Here is a 20,847-nt window from a genome sequence, read left to right on the forward strand (position 1 = left end):
TCTTGCTACATCTCGCTCCACAAGGAACATGGCCCCGCAGACATGTAACCTCAAATTTAGCACCGTGGTTGTGAAATCACCCAGCGTCATGGAAACGTCCTCGTCTTCTCTTCCAGCTGTGCAACACGCCACCAAACTCTCGCCTCACGGGGTGAAGTCACCAGCTACACAACCGGCAGGCTGGAAAGGACAGAAGGAGTACTCCCATGAAGACTTCCTACATCCCTCCAGCCAACCTACACCTGTGTCTTGCTCTGATAACCGGAAAGACTCGTAGAAGTCGAACAAAGGCAAGCGGTCGTCTCCTTCGCCGACTCCAAGATCCTCTTCGACAGCGTCGCCACGTGATACCCTCGCCCGGCCGACCTCCGTGTCGCCAGTGCGCACCTCCGCAGGCCGACAGCAAAAGAATGCCGACGCTTCTGTAGACCTCATGGAGCAGGATCCTCCTGCCTCTGTGCCCTGTAGCAGCGAGTCTTCGAAAGCTGGTACTCGACAGCCGCCAAGGTGACACCCCTTCATTTTTTCCTCGTCATGACCCTCCTCCAATGGAACGTTCGCGGCCTTCAAATTGTTCAAATGGCTCTGAACACATAGGGGGTCATCAGTCCCCTAGACTTAGAACTACTTAAACCTAACTAACCTAAAGACAGCACACACATCCATGCCCGAGGCAGGATTCGAGCCTGCGACTGTAGCAGCAGCACGGTTCCGGACTGAAGCGCCTAGAACCGCTCGGCCACAACGGCCGGCTCGCGGCCTTCGATCCGACAACGAGGATTTACGGTTGCTCTTACAATCGCAGCGTCCACGTGTTCTCTGCCTTCAGGAAACAAAATTGCGTCCTCACGACCACTTTGAGCCCCCGAATTTCTTCCCGCTCCGTTTTGACCTTCCCCCCGTAGTCGGCATCTCATGGGGGAGTCATGCTGCTCATGCAGGATGATGTTCGAAGCCGACCCATCTCCCTGATTACCCACCTTCAAGCTGTTGCAGTTCGCCTTTTCCTTCTTCACTTGACCTTTTCCCTTTGTACCGTTTACATCCCTCTCTCATACGATGTCACCATGGCAGACTTCCTCCAGTTTATGGCCATCTACCTAGCCCCTTTCTGCAGCTCGGTGACTTTAATGTGCACCATATCCTTTGGCGTTCCAGAACCTGTCCGAGAGCCGCCCTCTTGGCCTTCTTAATCAACTTAACCTCTTCTGCCTTAACACAGGCGGACCGGCGTTCCTTTCAGACTCCACGCACACCTATTTCCATCTATATCTACCCTTCTGCACTGCCCAGTTTGCCCATCGTCTCACCGAACGAGGTGGCGCAGTGGTCAGCGCACTGGACTCTCATTCGGGAGGACGACGCTTCAATCCCGCGTCCGGCCATCCTGATTTTGGTTTTCCGTCATTTCCCTAAATCGCTCCAGGAAAACGTGAGGATGGTTCCTTTGAAAGGGCAGGGCCAACTTCCTTCCCCGTTCTTCCTTAATCCGATGAGACCGATGACCTCGCTGTTTGGTCTCTTCCCCCAAACAACCCAACCAACCCATCGTCTCGCGGGGGCCGTTCTCTCTGACACATACTCGTGCGACCATTTCCCGTGTGCTATCCGTTTGCTGACTCCTACCTCGCCTCCGTGCACACCCACAAGGCAGCTTACTAAGTCCGACTGGAGACAACTTGGACGACCTCCTTCGCCCCTCTCGCCACGAGGAGGCCATTTTAACAAGGTTGCTTATTGGGCACTGTCTCTTTAGCCATCGCCATTTGTTAAGTGGTGCTCCCCCACCACTTTTTGCACATTGCGCCCAACTTTTCACTGTCCATCATTTCCTGGCGGAATGAACTTTCTTTAACCGCTTACCTTCCCGTTTGTGTTTGTCGTCTGAGTTATCGGCCGTTTTAGCGAACGACGCGCGGGATGACGACCGCGTTTTACTTTTTATCCATCGTAGCAATACGGCGAAGGCCATTCAATTTTTAGTTCTGGATCTCCGTTTCTCTATGCCGTTGATGCGTGGGGAGGCGCTGGCGCCAGTCGCTTTCTCCGTTCGATTCACCCGGATCGATTGTTTCCCTCTGGCGTTGCTTATCTTTGCCTCGTTGGCCGGTGGTGGTGCTGGTGGGCTGGCGGGCAGACTGGGTTTTGGCTTCGGAACGGCCGATGCTCAGAGAGTGAAACTTGTGTTTGCGTGGAGTTAGCTGCATTTGACCGGTGTATGTGGCTCGGAGTGAGGAAGGGTTGGCCGGTGGTGGTGCTGGTGGGCTGGCGGGCAGACTGGGTTTTGGCTTCGGAACGGGCGATGCTCAGAGAGTGAAACTTGTGTTTGCATGGACTTAGCTGCATTTGACCGATGTATGTGGCTCGGAGTGAGGAAGCGTTGGCCGGTGGTGGTGCTGGTGGGCTGGCGGGCAGACTGGGTTTTGGCTTCGGAACGGCCGATGCCCAGAGAGTGAAACTTGTGTTTGCAACTGCGACGTACTGGTGTAATAATATTATGCTTTGTCTTATCATTGCCCTTTTAAAACTAGTCTGTTTGTGCTGGGGCAATTTTACATATTTTGAAATTTGAGGTCTACAGTTAATTCTTTTAACCATTTTTAATTTGCCTTTGTCTTGATGTGATCTATCTTTGCAGAATTTTATCTTACTATATTCTGGGGCTGTTAACATTGTTTCTTTTGGCTGTGGCTGTGTGTTTGTGCTTTTCTGTTGCAGCACTGCAGCGGGCACCTAGTCCATGTCTATCTAAATCGATGTCCGGAGTACGACGCCTTGGCCGACCAGTACCAGAGGGAACGGAGGTTCTTTTGGCCGCGGGGGAAATGGCAACCGATACGGCGGCCACTGAGTTCTTCGGTGAGTGGGGATCTTGCATTAAGTTTCCTCTACATTGGGACGCCAAGGCGTCTGTTCCGTTTGCTATACTGCTTATATATTTACCTTCAAAACCATAAAGGAAGGAGACTAGTGTTCTGAATTATACCTTACGTGCAGCGGGAGTTGAACTTATGTACATGTTAAAGAGAAATACTTGATGGGTAGCGGAAATTGGAAATTATGGGAATTGTCCTATTGCGCTTGCCCAGGTGACCTATTTTAAAAAAACTTATTTCACCTTTATTATTCAAGTGCCCTTTGTTAAATGAAACTGATTTTAACTTTTATTATTGAAGTGCTTACAGTTAGTATAGAAGTTGTAAGAAGTTCTTGTTTGCACCTCATTCAATTAGAAAGGTATTGTATAACGTATATTTCTGACTTGTGAATAAGAGACACTTGTAGAAAATTTTTGATAAATACTGTGCCCTTTGGATTAAACTGTTGATCCGTAATAAATTAGTTGTATCTTGCAAGTCCTCTGTACTTGTTAATATTTCACTTGTAACCGGTTTGCACGTAAATTCCACGTTGCAGCCGTATTTTATTGGCTTTTTTCCACGTCCCTGTTTTTAACTGTCTTCTCTTCCGTCGACTGGGATTGACTGTAGTCCTCTCTTTGCCTTCGTGTTCTATAGTTTTGACATGTGCGCGTATGATGTGATTTCAGGCGTCCCCCAAGGCATTGTTATAGGTCCTTTGCTGTTCCTTATCGATATAAACGATTTGGGAGACAATCTGAGCAATCAGTCTAATCTAAAAGCCGTAAATTCAACTAAATACCTAGGTATTACAAATACGAACAACTTAAATTGGAAAGAACACATAGAAAATGTTGTGGCGAAGGCTAACCAAAGGCTGCGTTTTATTGGCAAGACACTTAGAAAATGTAACAGACCTGCTAAGGAGACTGCCTACACTAAGCTTGTCCATCCTCTTTTAGAATAATGCTGCGCGGTGTGGGATCCTTACCAGGTGGGACTGACTGAGTACATCGAAAAGTTCAAAGAAAGGCAGCACGTTTTGTATTATCGCGAAATATGGGAGAGAGTGTCACAGAAATGATACAGGATTTGAGCTGGAAAGGCATTTTTGTATTATCGCGAAATATGGGAGAGAGTGTCACAGAAATGATACAGGATTTGAGCTGGAAAGGCATTTTTCGTTGCGACGGAATCTTCTCACGAAATTCCAATCACCAACTTTCTCCTCTGAATGCGAAAGTATTTTGTTGACACCGACCTACATAGGGAGGAACCATCACCACGATAAAATAAGGGAAATCAGAGCTCGTGCGGAAAGATATAGGTGTTCATTCATTCCGTGCTCTAAACGAGATTGGAATAATAGAGAATTGTGAAGGTGCTTCGATGAACCCTCTGCCGGGCACTTAAATGTGATTTGCAGAGTATCAATGTAGATGTAGTTGTAGACCCTAGTTGTCTTTTTGCGCCCTTAAAGGAAACAGAACAAACAAATATCATACATGATTATTTACTGTTTATTTGCTCCTTTATCGAAAGCGTGTGCTTTGTGATACGAGTATCTACAGTATTATGCGGTTGTTTATTTGCACTTAGTGTGCTAGCAAATCGAAAAGGAGTTGTTATTGCTCAGTAGCTTACATTTACGAGGTGGAACGGAAATATGTGTACAGAGGCTGCTGTTCAAGATGGCTGTTGCAGTATAGTCAACATAACTTGGCATAACGCGAACAGTCAAATGCAATGTTTCGCCGGCTCGGGTATAACACGAGGGTAATTCCAAAAGGAAAGGTCTCGTATTTTTTTATAAGTACATAGACCTGTTTATTTCTACAATGGTTTACATCAGTTTACAGCTTGAACGTTTAGCTATTTTTCGACATAATCACCATTTATGTCGATGCGTTTTTGTACATGCTGTGGTAGTTTTTGTATGCCCATGTCATTCCAGCTCACCGCCATGCTGTTCAGAAAGTTATGAACCTCTTCTTTCACCTCTTCGTCGGAGCTGAATCGCTTTCCGGCTAAATGTTCTCGTCACCGTGGCAATTGAGTCCAGAAATTTGTCCTGTTCAGCTGCAAAGGGGGTGGAGAAATGCGCGGGAAGCATCAACTTATTGTCGCATGTGGTCTTCAGTCAGCATGCGTGGCACCCATCTTACGTACACCTTCCGGTAGTTCAGTGTTTCCGTTAAAATTTTGTGAGCGGTGCTTCGGGAAACCTCAGGAACCAACGTGTAGAGATCATCCAGGGTGATACGCCGATCTTCACGCATGCTTTGCTCAACCTTCAACACTGTCTCCTTCGAAACTGACGGTCTCCCGCTCCTTTGTTCATCATGAATTTCGGTCCGACCAGCTGTAAACTCTCTACACCACTTACGAACATTTCTGACACCCATGCACGACTCACCGTACACTTCCGTCAACTGGCGATGGATTTCAATCGACGCAGTGTCCTTTGCGTTCAAAAACCGAATAACTGCGCGCAATTCGCCCTTGGCGGTAACATCCAACGGGAGCTCCATTCTCAACGGCTGCCAAGCCAAGACTGAGCGCCTCAGCGCGGCGTGCGCATGTTTACACATATCGCGTGAACCACTCTTCGTAACAGTGTGACCAACTGCCACATAGAGTTCTGTACTTATAAAAAAATAGGAGACCTTACTTTTGTAATTACTCAGATGGCGGTATATACAGGTTGTTACAAAAAGGTACGGCCAAACTTTCAGGAAACATTCCTCACACACAAAGAAAGAAAATATCTTATGTGGGCATGTGTCGGGAAACGCTTACTTTCCATGTTAGAGCTCATTTTATTACTTCTCTTCAAATGACATTAATCATGGAATGGAAACACGCAGCAACAGAACGCACCAGCGTGACTTCAAACACTTTGTTACAGGAAATGTTCAAAATGTCCTCCGTTAGCGAGGATACATGCATCCACCCTCCGTCGCATGGAATCCCTGATGTGCTGATGCAGCCCTCGAGAATGGCGTATTGTATCACAGCCGTCCACAATACGAGCACGAAGAGTCTCTATATATGGTACCGGGGTTGCGTAGACAAGAGCTTTCAAATGCCCCCACCAATGAAAGTCAAGAGGGTTGAGGTCAGGAGAGCGTGGAGGCCATGGAATTGGTCCGCCTCTGCCAATCCTTCGGTCACCGAATCTGTTGTTGAGAAGCGTACGAACACTTCGACTGAAATGTGCAGGAGCTCCATCGTGCATGAACCACATGTTGTGTCGTACTTGTAAAGGCACATGTTCTAGAAGCACAGGTAGAGTATCCCGTATGAAATCAAGATAACGTGCTTCATTGAGTGTAGGTGGAAGAACATGGGACCCAATCAAGACATCACCAACAATGTCTGCCGAAACGTTCACAGAAAATCTGTGTTGATGACGTGACTGCCACAATTGCGTGCGGATTCTCGTCAGCTGACACATGTTGATTGTGAAAATTTACAATTTGATGACGTTGGAATGAAGCCTCATCCGTAAAGAGAACATTTGCACTGAATTGAGGATTGACACATTGTTGGATGAACCATTCGTAGAAGTGTACCGTGGAGGCCAATCAGCTGCTGATAGTGCCTGCACACGCTGTACATGGTACGGAAACAACTGGTTCTCCCGTAGCACTCTCCATACAGTGACGTGGTCAACGTTACCTTGTACAGGAACAACTTCTCTGACGCTGACATTAGGGTTATCGTCAACTGCACGAAGAATTGCCTCGTCCATTGCAGGTGTCCTCGTCGTTCTAGGTCTTCCCCAGTCGCGAGTCATAAGCTGGAATGTTCCGTGCTCCCTAAGACGCCGATCAATTGCTTCGAACGTCTTCCTGTCGGGACACCTTCGTTCTGGAAATCTGTCTCGATACAAACGTACCGCGCCACGGCTATTGCCCCGTGCTAATCCATACATCAAATGGGCATCTGCCAACTCCGCAAACATTGCACTGACAGCAAAAACACGTTCGTGATGAACACTAACCTGTTGATGCTACGTACTGATGTGTTCGATGCTTGTACTGTAGAGCAATGAGTCGCATGTCAACACAAGCACCGAAGTCAACAATACCTTCCTTCAGTTGGGCCAACTGGTGGTGAATGTGCTCGATGCTTGTACTGTAGAGCAATGAGTCGCATGTCAACACAAGCACCGAAGTCAACATTACCTTCCTTCAATTGGGCCAACTGGTGGTGAATCGAGGAAGTACAGTATAAACTGACGAAACTAAAATGAGCTCCCTGGAAATTAAGCGTTTCCGGGCACATGTCCACATAACATATTTTCTTTATTTGTGAGTGAGGAATGTTTCCTGAAAGTTTGGCCGTACCTTTTTGTAACACCCTGTATATTTCATCACACTTCATGGATAGTCCCACTCATACCATGAGTACTGCACTTCAGCACCAGCATGTTGTGCATTTTCTACCTCTATAACTATTTCAAAGTCATTTTTATGTGCCAAACATACATTTGCACATTTAGAAGCACTGACAGTTGCATTGTATGTGTTAGTGAATAACAATACTCTTGAGGAACTTGGTTACTGTGGTTTTGGTTTGGTAAAGTCAGATGACACCATGCCCAAAAAGTTGGGAAGACACCCTGTATAACTGAAGTACACCGGCAGCGAGGTTTTCTTTCGCCGCTTCGGAAACGAAGCCGTCTGACGGGTGTAGAGGACGCGGTGTAAATCCCTCGCGGCGGCGTGCCCTGAGGGCAGCGTGCCGACCCGCAGTGGCCCCCTGCGGCCGCTTCTTGTGGAGGCAGCGCCACAGAGCGACCTCTGTCCGGCACGGCGGAGGAGATAGCGCCACGGGCAGGCGGGGGCCGTCAATGCCGCCTTTTATACTGGACTCCACTGCGTCAGCCGGCCAGCAACAGGCGGCTGGCGGCGAGCGGCCGGCGGCCAGGCCGACGAACTGTTGCGCTCCCAGCGTGCTGCGCGCGCGGTTCCGTTTCCTGCTCTACTCTGCACTGCTCCACACTCCCACATTCTACACTGCTGGCCATTAAAATTGCTACACCAAGAAGAAATGCAGATGATAAACCGGTATTCATTGGACAAATATATTATACTACAACTGACATGTGAGTACATTCTCACGCAATTTTGGTGCATAGATCCTGAGAAATCAGGACCCAGAACAACCACCTCTGGCCGTAATAACGGCCTTGACACGCCTGGGCATTGAGTCAAACAGAGCTTGGATGGCGTGTACAAGTACTGCTGCCCGTGCAGCTTCAACACGATACCACAGTTCATCAAGAGTAGCGACTGGCGTATTGTGACGAGCCAGTAGCTCTGCCACCATTGACCAGACGTTTTCATTTGGTGAGTTATCTGGATAATGTGCTGGCCAGGACAGCAGTCGAACATTTTCTGTATCCAGAAAGGCCCGTACAGGGCCTGTAACATGCGGTCGTGCATTATCCTGCTGAAATGTAGGGTTTCGCAGGGATCGAATGAAGGGTAGAACCACGGGTCGTAACTCATCTGAAATGTAACATCCACTGTCCAAAGTACCGTCAATGCGAACAGTGGTGACCGAGACGTGTAACCAATGGCACGCCATACCATCACGCCGGGTGATACGCCAGTATGGCGATGACGAATACACGCTTCCAATGTGCGTTCACCACGATGTTGCCAAACACGGATGCGACCATCATGATGCTGTAAACAGAACCTGGATTCATCCGAAGAAATTACGTTTTGACATTCGTGTACCCAGGTTCGTCGTTGAGTACACCATCGCAGGCGCTCCTGTCTGTAATGCAGCGTCAAGGGTAACCGCAGCCATGGTCTCCGAGCTGATAGTCCATGCTGCTGCAAACGTCATCGAACTGTTCGTGCAGATGGTTGTTGTCTTGCAAACGTCCCCATCTGTTGTCTCAGGGATCGAGACGTGGCTGCACGATTCGTTACAGCCATGCGGATAAGATGCCTGTCATCTCGACTGCTAGTGATACGAGGCCGTTGAGAACCAGCACGGCGTTCCGCATTACCCTCCTGAACCCACCGATTCCATATACTGCTAACAGTCATTGGATCTCGACCAACGCGAGCAGCAATTTCGCGACACGATAAACCGCAATCGCGATAGGCTACAATCCGACCTTTATCAAAGTCGGAAACGTGATGGTACGCATTTCTCCTCCTTACACGAGGCATCACAACAACGTTTCACCAGACAATGCCGGTCAACTGCTGTTTGTGTACGAGAAATCGGTTGGAAACTTTCCTCATGTCAGCACGTTGTAGGTGTCGCCACCGGCGCCAATCTTCTGCGAATGCTCTGAAAAGCTAATCATTTGCATATCACAGCATCTTGTTCCTGTCGTTAAATTTCGTGTCTCTAGCACGTCATCTTCGTGGTGTAGCAATTTTAATGGCAAGTAATGTATTTAAACTGCCTTGACACGGAACAGCTGCTGGTCACAAATGTGCACGGATTTGTAAAGCATCGCTCGTGCGAAACTCAGCTTGCCTTTTCTCGCACGATAACCTGCGAGTCAGGAAACGAAATATGTGTGTGTGGTATTTCGGCGACTTGCACTTCGATGATTTTGAAACGGTGATGAGGACAGCACACGCACTCCGACCCGACCGGGAATCGAATCCCGAGCCCTGTTCTCGAGAGTCAGCAACGCCAACCACAAGACCGCCGGCTGCTGACCTGCGAACTACGGATGAAGGATGAAGAGCAACAGGCACATGTCATATACCTAGATTGCCGGTAAGCGTTTGATACGGTGCCCGCTGCAGACTAATAACAAAAGTCCGAGCACACGGAGTAAGTTCTCAGACATGTATGTGACTCGAAAACTTGTTAAGCAACAACACCAGTAAGTTGTGCTGGAAGGCAAGTATTCATTACAGATAAGGTTATCGTTAAGAGTTCTCCAGGAAATGTCGTAGGACAGTCTTGTTCTTTACGTACAGGATGTCTCACAATTCATGTAACAGACTTCTGGACGTTGTAGAGGGTACTTGGTAGATCAAGTTTTACATAAGAACGCATGTTCGCAAACGTCATCCATTTACGCTACAGAGCGTCAAAGGTACAGGCGCTGGCACCTGTATATGAAGGGCTTATTTCAGTAGTGGTACAAGTCCATTACCTCCACTTTTCTGTCTATAATGCTTCTGAAATTAATGAGCCAAACAAACAGAAACGTTCATCTCTAGAAAGAAGCCATATGCTTGAATATTTTTGGTATCTAAACTGCAGATTTTTCAGCTTTCATTTAACTTTAGCACTCTGTATCACAATATGAACAAAAATGGACTTGTACCACTATTGCAATAAGCCCTTCATATGTACGTATATGCAGTGTGATTCCGTGATGATGGCTGGCCGCGGTGGTCGTGCGGTTCTAGGCGCTCCAGTCCGGAGCCCCGCTGCTGCTACGGTCGCAGGTTCGAATCCTGCCTCGGGCATGGGTGTGTGTGATGTCCTTAGGTTAGTTAGGTTTAAGTAGTTCTAAGTTCTAGGGGACTGATGACCACAGAAGTTGCGTCCCATAGTGCTCAGAGCCATTTGAACCATTCTGTGATGATGTTACAAACTTTCAAGGTTCATGGAGAAGGACAAATGCATCAATTTGTTGTAAGGGGCCATGTACCGGAAACGAACGAATCGAAAGTTATAAGCGAAAGACGTTCTGATGCCTCTTAACAGTGGAATACATGTACTGCTACTGTTTTCGTTAAGATTTTAGGGTAAGCAGCTCTCACAGGTGGTACTATGGACCACAAGAAAAAAATTCCAGTAAACATGGGCTTTAAAATGCATACCTCAGGAACAAAGATCACTTGTTCAGTAGGGGAGATGTGTTTCACAGTAGCGGAGATGAATATGTGTGCATAGCTCCTCAGCTATGCGTTTTAGAGCCCGTGTTTACTGGAAATTTTTCCTTGTTTTGGTCCATACTACCAAGTCTGAAAGTTGCCTACCCTATAATCTTAGCAGCAACAGTACATTTACTAATGTATGCCTCTGTCAGAGGTATCAGAACGGTTTCTGATTCATGGACCCTCACCTCGAATTGATACACATATCCTTCTCCATCATCCTAGAAAGTCTGCAACATTATCACGGAATCATCCTGTATAAACGTACATTTACAGGCTCCGGCGTCTTTAACATTGATGCTCTGTAGCGTCGTTGGATATTACTTCCCATTTCCGGAGACGGATTCCTATGAAAAACTTGATGTGCTAAGTCCCGTCTACAGCCTATAGAAGTGTGTAACACGAATTGTGAAACAACCTGTACATAAATGATGTGATAATCTGCGAATCCAGAATGAGATTTTCACTCTGCAGCGGAGTGTGCGACTGTTTGCTGATGACGCAGTAGTGTTCGCAAAAGCGTCGTCTTTGAATGGCTGCAGAGGAATACGGGATGACTTCTACAGAATTTCTATTTGCTGTGATGAATGGCAGCTTACTTTAAATGTGAAATTATAAGTTAACGCAATTGATTAGGTGAAAACAGTCTTGTAATGTTCAGATACAGTATTAATGATGTACTCGTTGACACTGTCATGTCGATTAAAGACTCGAGCATAACATTGCGAAGCAATTTGAAATGGAACAATAACGTCAGGTCGGTAGTAAGGAAGGCGAATGCTGCACTTCGTTTTATTTGGAGATTTCTAGGGAAGCGTGGCTCAGAATACTTGTGCGACCCATTCTTGAATACAGCTCGAGTGTTCGGGATCCGCACCAGGTCGAATTAAAGAAAGACATCGAAGCAATTCAGAGGCGTGATGTTAGATGTGTTACCGCCAGATTCGATCAATACGTATTACGAAAATGCTCCCTGAACTGAAATGGAAATTCCTGAGAGCAAGACCAATTTATTTTCTGCGAAACGCTGTTGCGAGAGTTTAGAGAACCGGCATTTGCGGCTGACCGTTGAAAGATTCTACTGCTGCCTACGTACATTTCGCGACAGTAACACGTAGACAAGATGAGAGAAATTAGGGCTTGTACGTGGGCATATTCACAGTCATTTTGTCCTTCACTCCGTTTGCGACTGGAACAGGAAAGGGTTACTAGTAATGACATAAGATACACACCGCCATGCACTGTATGGTGGCTTGCGAAGTATGTATGCAGAGGCAGATGTAGATTATGTGTCTTCCTGCGCCTGTGTCGTCTTTCGTCAGCACTCCCCGAGCATTCACCATTCACAGTTAAGTGCCATCGCCGTGCAACAAAACACGAGGAGCATTCTGAAACTACTCTTCCCATTTATTTTTTTGGAAACTACAACTGATACAGAATGTACCATAACACAGTTAAATGGAGCAAGATCTCTCCTACATACTGTCTTCCTCTTCACACATTCATACCACTATATGAAGCGCACTTTGTCAATGACGATCAAGAAACTGGACGCCCACCCTCGTGCAATCCTGAACCGTCTGAGGAGAGCCACTGTCTTACACCGTTGACGACAGCGTCCGAATCTGGAAAATGTTGTCACGCAGTGCATCTTTCGTGGGACCAAAAAGAGATGGAAGTCTGAAGGTACGGTGGACCGTACAATACTGTACGGTGGATGTGACAGGACAATTCAGCCAAGTTCGGCAGTGAGTTCCACGATCGCACAACTGTTGTAGCGCCTCATGTTATCGAGTTCCAGGCAGAAGCTATCTTCATCTGGAATTTGGACTTTGTCTGGTCACTCTTGTAGCGTTCTACATTGACAGTTGCTTTAGGTTCAAAAACATCCAAAACAACCACCTCCTGCCTTTCGCAGAAGACTACGCACGTCACTTTGCCTGTGTATGGATGTCTTGAAGTTCCTCTTTGTGTGTTGTAACAAATGGACCTGCCTCCCAAAATCAGAGAGCAAATTGTACCCTGTACTACTACTAATGTATGTCAGTCTTCAGTGAAAATAATGGAGCCACGAAACGTCTTATGCTCTTCACCCTTTTCCTTACACTTTGAATCATATAATCACACCTTTTTTCTAGCTGTCTGTAATTTTGGTACAATAGTAAGATTAATTCAGCTGAAATACGTTTTATTTCTTGGAAAAGGTACCAACTTCCTCTACTAATAATATGTAAAGCCTCTGTCTATGTTTCAGTATTTCAACAACGTTGGGAAGCGATTGGTTTGGTGACGTGTCGATTACGGGCCACCCGCGCGCCCTTAGTATATCCACATTCTTATAAGGCGAACCTTGCAATTTAATTTTCTTGGCACGGAGTCCGATTATTGCCTTTGTGTAATGCAAAATATTACGTTTCACTGCACTTAATATTGTCAGTATCCGCCGTCACGAAGCTTTTCCGCTATCCACTGACAATCAGCACCTCACTCCAAGGTAAGGCCATAATAGCGGGTGAAAGAGGTTTCTTGGACAAGTAGTAGATTTGAAATTAATGAACACTGATATTTTAATGACCATGTTTCTTTATTGTACTCCTGCTGCAGTCGCCGTGATGGACGAGAATCGTATATCGACTCCGAACAACGAGCTTTCGGAGGATTTAATTTCAATCACTTTCTTTCACAAAAACTATTCTTTTCGAGGGATACATTACAGTGTGTGTGTGTGTGTGTGCGTGTGTGTGTGTGTGTGTGTTTTACTGTGCGATCGAGTACAACAAGTGTTTCTTCTGTTCAAATATGCAAGAACAGCGTTATATATCTAATGTCGGCTTGTTTCACATGAAAATTTTTCAGTGCGAGGGTTCCCAGTGATTCTATAATACATGAATTAGTAAATATCTCTTTAGCACCAGAACTCTGGTCTCTGAGCGTATCATTTCCGCGTGACTGGTGACGCGTGTGCTTTCATCGTCTGCCATGTTGCAGTTGACAAAAAGTTTCTGTCACTGTGTACTTCATTAAGGATTATTTGCCCATTTCAGACTTTAAACCTTATGTTATGATCCAAACAGTAATTGAAGTCGGGAATTAAAATAATTGCTTGGTTGACATATGCAACGAATTTTACATTCTCTCACTTCACCTTGTACTTGTACCTGTCTTCTCAGAACAGGCAGTTTGCTGCACCCATACGTGCAGATAACTTTCCAGAGAACTCGATATTTATGCCCTGTTGAAGGAAAGATTTTGTGAAGCTTGCGGTACGTGTTTCTATGACATTACCTGGCAACATAAATGCTAGTAGGAAATATGTCATTTCAGAGACCGAGTATGTAAAAATGTTTTTCATTTTATATTGACATTTAGTTCCCATTCCACATTTTAACATCAGTTTAAAATTAATAAATCCATGCTTTTTTCACACAGGTATCAGTAGAGGAATTTCAGAACAAAAGATGTCAGCGTCATTGAAGAGGCATCTGCCTTGTTTACAACACTTGATTTTAAGAATTATATGTATTTAATGGTTTGGCTAATGTAAAACCCAGATTACTGATTTCCTCTGCTTCTCATGCTGTTCTTTCGCATGGCAATGGAATGTATGAATAAAACATGAGTGAATTCAACCAGAATCTATTTTATGGTCATCCTGTCAGTATCCGGATAACACGAAATTTTTAATTGATGCAGCACATTTATTACTTTTTTTACGGGGGGGGGGGGGGGGGGGGTTACGTACGTCAGTCGGTAAAAGCAGAATGCTTATAGGATCACTTTCTTCTCCATCTGCTGTCTGTCCGACTTTTAAAAACCGCTTTTCTCGGGAATTTATGTCACATACTAAGGTCTATCATCCCTTGGCGGTGTGAAAAATTGAAACTTCTAAGTCAATGCAGTCAAAAGATACGGCCATTTATGTCACATATTTTGATACTCGGAAACTTATTCATCAATTTCCCAGTTACCTAGAATCACGAAATTTGGCAAGAAGCAAGGTTTCACAGTACAACTAAATAAAAAGAATCCACAAATTGTTGAGTTGCAGTCACACAGGGTGGAGCAGAGGAAACGCATGTTTTTTGAACCGCTAGTACGCGGCGACGAGATTGGGGGGGGGCGGGGTTATTGACCTTGAATGAACGTTGGCAGACTGCCCATACAGTGCAGTTTCAGTCGCTGTGGAGCGTTGGAGCGTAAAGCATAGTGTGTTCGTTGTCGAGCAGTACTTTAGAAACAAAGATTCCGTAGTCACAGTGCAACGTCTTTTCCGTCAAAATTTTAGAGTTGGACGTCGAGGTGCAGTGCCTGATGGAAATATTGAACACCCATGGGTTGGAGCGTTTACAAGTACTGGATCTGTGATGAAAAAGAAACCACCTGGCCTTCCCCGTTCAGTTCGTACTCCGAAAAATGTAGACAGAGTGAGAATGGCAGTTCTTGCTTGTCAGAAACGATCGGCTAGACAGGCTGTAGCGCTGGGTATGTCACGTCGTTCGCTTCACCGCATCTTACATGATGATCTTAAGTTTCACCCGTACAAGATGATGACCGTCCAGCAGCTAAGTGAAGGGGATTTTGTGCAACGCAGAGAGTTTTGTCGCTTAATGGACGAAATTTTTACGGAAGATGCAGATGCTACAGTCTTCATGAGTGATGAAGCACATTTTCGTGTAGTCGGTTACGTCAATGTTCAAAATTTACGGTACTGGGCGCTGGAGAACCCGCGTGAATTACACCAAAGACCTCTCCACAGTTTAAAGGTAACAAAGCTGGGGATTTTTGGACCCTATGTTTTTGAAGAGGGAGGAACTGCAGTTACTGTGACATCAGCGCGCTTCGTTAAAATGTTAAACAACTTTCTTCGTCCAGAACTTGAAAGGCGTCAAGTGAACACGAGAGAAATATGGTTTCAGCAGGACGGCGTCACAGCTCACACAGGGAGAGCATCCATGGAAGTGGTTCGACAAATGTTCGCAGGACATGTTATTTCGAGATATGGTGATGTTTACTGGATCCCTCACTCACCCGATTTGTTGATATGCGACTTCTTTTTGTGGGGACACATAAAATCAAAAGACTACATGAACAAGCCTCACACAATCGATGACCTGAAGAATTCTATTCGTAAGGAAATTGAAGCCGTGCCGAATGAAATGTTGGAGAGAGCCATGCGTAACTTTCGGAAGAGGTTCCAAATTTGTATCCAGGAAGAAGGACGTCATCTCCAAGACGTTATTTTTCGAACCTAATTAAAGTATGTATATTTCAAAACTGCATTAAAAAATCTGTCACTTAATGCTTGTTTTTAGTATTTTTATCAAACCGTGTTCCAGTCATTCAATAGTGAAAAACATGCGTTTCCTCTGCTCTAGCCTGTATAACGTGAAAAAATTGTTTTATTATTTGTTATCCGGTTATCTGTCTGTTCCTCCCCTTTTTCTCATGAACTGGTTAACGTGACATGTTGAAATTTACGTCACATACTGATGTCTGTAGTCTCTCGGCGGTATGAAAAATAGAAACTTCTAATCAATGCAATCAAAAGATACGGCCAGTTATGTAACATGTATTGATACTCGGAAACTCAGTTATCAAAACCTATAGGGTACTTCCCGTTGACATAGAACCATGAAATTTGGAATAAGCGAGGTATCACCGTACAAGTAAAGGAAAAAATCAGAATATTGTTAGATTTTAGTTATATCACACGAAAAAATATTTCCTTGTCATTTGTTATCCAACTTCAAAATTAGACTTTCTCGAAAGTCTTGGAATTCCCGGGATCTGTATCTTGTCATTATCAGCGCCGATAACAGGCGAACATCGTCAAGCTTCTCGATTCCCAGGGTGGATGACCGGTCTATGTACGTAATTAAGCTTGTACGGCCGGCCGATGTGGCCGAGCGGTTCTAGGCGCTTCAGTCTGGAAACGCGCGACCGCTACGCTCGCAGGTTCGAATCCTGCCTCGGGCATGGATGTATGTGTTTTCCTTAGGTTAGTTAGGTTTAAGTAGTTCTAAGTTCTAGGGGACTGATGACCTCAGATGTTGAGTCCCATAGTGCTCAGAGCCATTTGAATCGAGCTAATACGGAACCCTAAGAGCGCGGATCCTACTAGCACCCGGACAATATTTTTCACTAGCCTTGAAAGAGGTCACCCTATTCTTCTCGAAAAATCTTAGACATGCGATGTGTATCAGGGTCATGTGGACGCAAAATGGGAGATAATTTTCTTTTGTTTTCTAGCCATGGTTAGTTGGGCAATATACGAAGTTCAAGCATCTTTGGTTGGTGCACTTAGCTAGCTGAAGTTCAACATCCAGTTTAGATAGCGATCACTGGCATAACAGCGTCACTAGATCTGGAATAGTATTTACACTGGAACACTGGTCCTAGCCATATCGGAATTCTAATCAATGAGTGTGTTTCAGTCAGATGCTATTTGAATTCTAGTGAAAGAAATGAAGACATATTACGTATAGTTTTTTCTTTGTATCAATATTAAGATAACCTCAGACGTCAAGAGAAACTTCGTGAACAAAGATAAATAGATCCAAGGGAATTTTGATTTTGAGCATTTACTAGTGTGGAATCATGTGGGCTAGTTAACCTGCCATAAATAGAGATTAGATAGATCTCAGGGTGAATATTTAGTAAGAAAAATTGTGTCACGGCAGTTAGTTGAACATGCCACATATTTTAAGGTACACATCAGGTAGCAACTGGAAGATGGCCTAGAGGAATCTAACCGCTCTGAATTCTTTTCCGCTCAAAGTTGCGGTCAGTCAGTTGATTATGAAATGTCAGGTAGTACTCGTTCTCTAACACCCTCATCGACGTATCTGGCGCACTGCTGAAGTCGCTGGATTCGTTTGCGACAGAAATGAGGCCCAGATCTGCCTCTAGCCATCCAGATTTAGGCCATACCTGTTTTCCGCAAATGGATCAGAGCGCATACCGGGTTAGTTCCTTCCATACGAACACGACGGACTTCAGTTCCTCTCCACGTCCTATCGTAGCTTATTCTCTTTCTCTAGTGACCTTGCATCGATGGGTCGTTTATCAACAACATTCCTTCCTTTCGGTGTCCGGAGAAATACGGACACAGAGATTTGCGGATACAACCATTTCACGGAAGGATTTACCTGGTCTGAAGAGGTGGCTGTTCTTCCACTTTTCGGTCAGTGGATAACAACAGTTCGTACGTCATTGACGCGAAATTATCACGTACAATTAAGGAAGTTGGATTCCACCTGTAGCAATACTTAGGTACATATTGATCAAAATCTAAATCTGTATATATTTAAGAAAGTAGCATTGATATTCATGTTATAAGAAATAATAATCACAAAATAAAAAAAATTGTTTCTTTACTTTCCGTTAACTAACTAAAAATACTGCTGGACGACATATATAATAGCCTTGCATGTTTTCATGACAATTGTACTGCTAACGTTTGCTTGTACTACAATCCTAAACCACATTCAAATGACCTCCCAACCGTCATATATTTCAGTTACACCTAACAGTTTTTTCACCTGAAATTCCCCCTCTAATTTCCACGTTTTCTTTCTCTGTTCTGCCCCGTGGCATCATAAATAATTTTTCAAAACGCGTGAGAGACTTCGAATTTCAGTGAGAAAATTAACACGGAGTTTATCGTCGTCTTTTTCTCATTCAATTACGTATCCATTTTTCCGTTTGTCTTTTTTTTGACAGTCATAATCAGTAAAGTAGCAACAAAGGCTTCATCATTCATCGACATCTTGGCTTTTTGTTATCACGCTGTGAAATGGAAATTTTACATAATTGTTGATAGTGTTATGATGTCTTCAATATATTGAACGACTTACAATACAGCATTGTTAATAAATATTGAACTGATGGAGCCCCGTTATGTACCGGTGGTATCGGGAAAGATGGGACATGACGGCTTGAAAGCGGAGATTTACGGACATCGTCAACTCGAGGAAGGCCTTCTGTCATCCCGAGGGATGTGTGCCCAAACCATCTGCCACAGGAGGTGTTCGCAAATCACCTGCAAACCCTGCTGTCCGCGTATTTCCGTGTCCGCATCTCTCCGGGATTATTCTTCATTTATTCTTCATGGTATTAACGTTACCACAATGTTAAATTCTAACCATCATTACATTTGTCCCAACTAGAGAGGTAAAGGATTTATTTAATTCAAGATTCAGTAGTACCATGATATGTTTATCTTGCAAATAGTAGCTGAAACCATAACATGTATTTTCTAGCGAATAAAAATTATTTTGCATAAGTCACGTGGCGTAATACAAATTTGCAAATGCCTCTATGGCTGTCTAATTACTTTTTCTGTTAAATTTAGTACGGAAACTATAATGAGGCAGCCGTATGAGCTGAAACGTGCAGCAAGTAGTCATTTTGTTTTGGAAAAGTAACAGAATTAAAATGGAAAACGTGTCTGGAATACGGAGAGATAGATCGTTACATTTGACCTCTATTCTGCATTAGCGCAGAATACGCACACTAGAAATGATGATACAAAATTGAGTTCCGATATTGATTCCTATCTGAAATGTCATGGGTAAATTTGCTGACTTGATAAAACAGGCTAAATGAAACAGTATTACTTTTCAAATGAGCTGTCGAACTGTCTGTAAATACTGAAAACGGATTTGCTCATTACATACCAGTGCCAGTAACATTGTTGTGAAAAGAACGGAGGAAAATAAAAAGTGAGTAGTTCTGGCAAACATATTAGTCGACCGAAATATTATTGCTCCTGGTAGTGAGGACGTTTCGGTAGGCTTATCGTGAGTTTTTATCTCGATATTTAACCAGGATATTCACCAGGATATTCTGAAACATTTCTACAGCTACATCTACATCTATTTGATTAATCTGCTATTCACAATAAAGTGCCTGCCAGAGGGTTCAATGAAACACCTTCAAGCCGTCTCTCAACCGTTCCAGTCTCGAACGGCGCGCGGGAAAAACGAGCACTAAAATTTTTCTGTGCGAGCCCTGATTTCTCTTATTTAAACGTGTTGATCATTTCTTCCTATGTAGCTGGCTGCCAACAGCGTAATCGTAGGAGAAAACTGGTGACTGAAATTTCATGAGAAGATCCCGTCGCAACGAAGAAAGCCTTTGTTTTAATGATTGCCACTCCAATTCACGTATCACGTCTGTGGCACTATCTCCCCTATTTCACGTTAATACAAACCGAGCCGCCCTTCTTTGAACTTTTTCGGTGTAATCCGGCAGTCCCACCTGATGCGGATCCCACACCGCACAGGAACACTCCAGAATAGCGTGGTGTAAGCAGTCTCTTTAGTAGACCTATTGCACCTTCTAAATGTTCTGCAAAAGATTTGCAGTCTTTGGTTTGCTCTACCCACAACATTATCTATGTGGTCGTTCTAATTTAGGTTGTTTGTAGTTGTGATCCGTAAGTTTTTAGTTGAATTTGAGTGCCTTATCGCGTAATCGAAATTTAGTGGATTTCCTTTAGTAATCGTGTGAATAGCTTCACACTTTTCTTCATTCAGGGTCAATTGCTACTTTTCGCATCATACAGATATCTTATCTAAATAATTTTGCATTACGTTTTGGTCATCTGATGACTTTACTCCTCCAGAACAGGCCATGAAGGCCCAACGGTACTGACCGGCCGCCGTGTCATCTTCAGCCCATTGGCGTCACTGGATGGGGATATGGAGGGGCATGTGGTCAGCACACCGCTCTAGCGACCGTATGTCAGTTTCCGAGACCGGAGCCGCTACTTCTCAATCAAGTAGCTCCTCAGTTTTCCTCACAAGGGCTGAGTGCACCCCGTTTGCCAACAGCGCTCGGCAGACCGGGTGGTCCACCCATCCACGTGCTAGCCCAGCCCGACAGCGCTTAACTTCGGTGATCAAAAGGGACCCGGGGTTACTACTGCGGCAAGGCCGTTGGCATCTGATGACTTTACTAGACGGTAAATGACAGCATCATCTGCAAACAGTTTAATAGGGCTTCTCAGATTGTCTCCTATGTCGTTGACATAGATCAGGAACAATACAGGGCCTATAGCACTTCCTTGGGGAATGCCGGATATTACTTCTGTTTTACTCGAT

Source organism: Schistocerca piceifrons, chromosome 7, assembly GCF_021461385.2.
Source record: "Schistocerca piceifrons isolate TAMUIC-IGC-003096 chromosome 7, iqSchPice1.1, whole genome shotgun sequence".
Classification (NCBI taxonomy): Eukaryota; Metazoa; Arthropoda; class Insecta; order Orthoptera; family Acrididae; genus Schistocerca; species Schistocerca piceifrons.